We start from the raw sequence: 2,105 nt of genomic DNA, 5'->3' as shown, positions 1-2,105 counted from the left end.
TACCTTGGAGGCACAGACAGAACCTTCACCTCGGCTCACAAGCCTTGAAGCCAGGCTTTGAGGCTCTTATCTTTTGGGCATGGAGGTATTCGGCTTTTCCTCCCTTTTTATTATTTTCTTCTTTCTCACTTTTCCCCAGAGTCCCCCAAGATGTCATTGAGTCTCTGCTAAAGCCAGAAGGTCATTTTCACCAGCTTCCCCAGCTCTTACTGCTGATGCTCTGATAAATGCCTGACTCCTTCACTGGAATGTAAGCTCCAGGACTTTGTCGTGTCCACAATGCCAGGTGCATACACCTGTTCAGTTAGTACGTGTGCATGAACGGCCACTCCAACTAGTAGATTGTCTGTGCAGAGTCAACTCTGGGAGATTTGACAAGGCTTCAGTGCCCTTGATCAGCCCCTCATCTCTTGGGGCTTTGGTTCACCTCTGATCCATCCATCCCCTGGGGCAGAGAGAACAATTTGTTCACCTGCCCCACCCTCAGCCCAGAGCAGGGAGCTCCGCCCATCGGAGGCTTGATTTTTGAACAAATGAAGGAGCAGTGGCTACTGTGTCAGAGGAGCGCAATCCCTGATGTTGCATTCCCGTGTGCTGCCTGGGAGCCCTGATGAGTGGGCCAGCCTGAGCCCTGGGGAGCTGCCCGGTCTGCCCCTTTTCATTTTCCATTGGCCCTGCCTCAGCCCTCCTGTGCCATCTTTTCTGAAATCTCGACTGAGTCGAAAGTGAATTGTGGCCAGCTGGGCGGCGGAGGAATGCAGACTTACTCTCCTACTTGGAAAAAGGTTTGTTTGCCTGTTAGCAGAGAGGATATTCTGATTGGTCATGGTTTGCCCTACCCCACCTCTGGTGGCACCTCCAGCCTCAGCCTCCATCCTGCGAGATGGAGAAGAATGGATTTAGGAGTGAGACACCACCTTTCAAATCCCATCTCCAAGGCCACCTGCTCCCGGAGTCCATCCAGGACCTTCTGGGTCCCCTGGGGAAAAGCAGGCGGGCCTCTGGGCTCCGCCAGCACATCACTCGCTCCTGCCCCTGTGGTGTGTGACTCTGCTTTTGCAGTCTGATAGCCCTGCATCCGTGCCTGTTCCTTCAGTTGGGACTGTGATTGCTGTCCTTCTATGTCCATCTATTCACTTAACCAATACTTTGGCCACTTGGTGTGAAGAACTGACTCGTGAAAAGACCCTGATGCTGGGAAAGATTGAAGGCAGGAGAAGGGGACGACAGAGGGTGAGAGGGCTGGATGGCATCACCAACTCCATGGACATGAGTTTGAGTAAGCTCTGGGAGTTGGTGATGGACAGGGAAGCCTGGCGTGCTGCAGTCCACGGGGTCGCAAAGAGTCGGACACGACTGAGGGACTGAACTGAACTGATACACTTAACCCACCTGGCCTTTATTCCCCACCCAGTCCTGGCACTGTGGATGCAGAATTGAGTTAAATGTGCGTCCTCCATTGGCTGAAGCTCTAGTGGGAGGTCAGACAATCAGCCCTCACCGTGTAGCATGATCAGAGCTCTCAGGGCGCTGGTGCCGGCCTGTCACAGCAGGGTAACCACTGACCAGCCCAGGAGGACGTGCAAGTCCAGAAGGAATTCTCAGAGGAAGGAACATCTGAGAGGGGTTTGCAAGGATGTGTAGGAGTCTGTGGAGCCATCAAGGAGGGAAAGTGCAGACCAGGATCAGGAAAAGTTACCCAAGGACTCAGTAGTCTGGCTGACCACAAGCAGCCCAGGGCAGCCGTCATGTGAGGAGGCCCATAAAGCATGCTGGGAAATTTCTTCTTTCTCTCGTTTACCTTTCTGAGGCAAGAAAGAAGGGTCAGGCCAATGTGCGAGACGCAGAGGGTGTTGAGGAAGCGGATGTGTGGTGTCCATTCAGTTGGTTTTCTCCCTGCTGCCCCTGATCCTCCAGGAGATCTGAAGCTTCTGGTTGCTTGCCAAGGCCCAGATACTGCTGTAGTGCAGATCCCCACAGCAATGGACACACTCGTGACACTTAATAGACCAAGACACGGGTTCAATCCCTGAGTGGGGAAGATCCCCTGGAGAAGGAAGTGGCAACCCACTCCAGTATTCTTGCCTGGGAAATCCCATGGACAG

The sequence above is a fragment of the Bison bison genome, unplaced genomic scaffold (genome assembly GCF_000754665.1).
Source record: "Bison bison bison isolate TAMUID 2011002044 unplaced genomic scaffold, Bison_UMD1.0 scf7180017864302, whole genome shotgun sequence".
Classification (NCBI taxonomy): domain Eukaryota; kingdom Metazoa; phylum Chordata; class Mammalia; order Artiodactyla; family Bovidae; genus Bison; species Bison bison.
The sequence above is the reverse complement of the archived record's forward strand: the minus strand, read 5'-3'. Positions refer to the sequence as shown.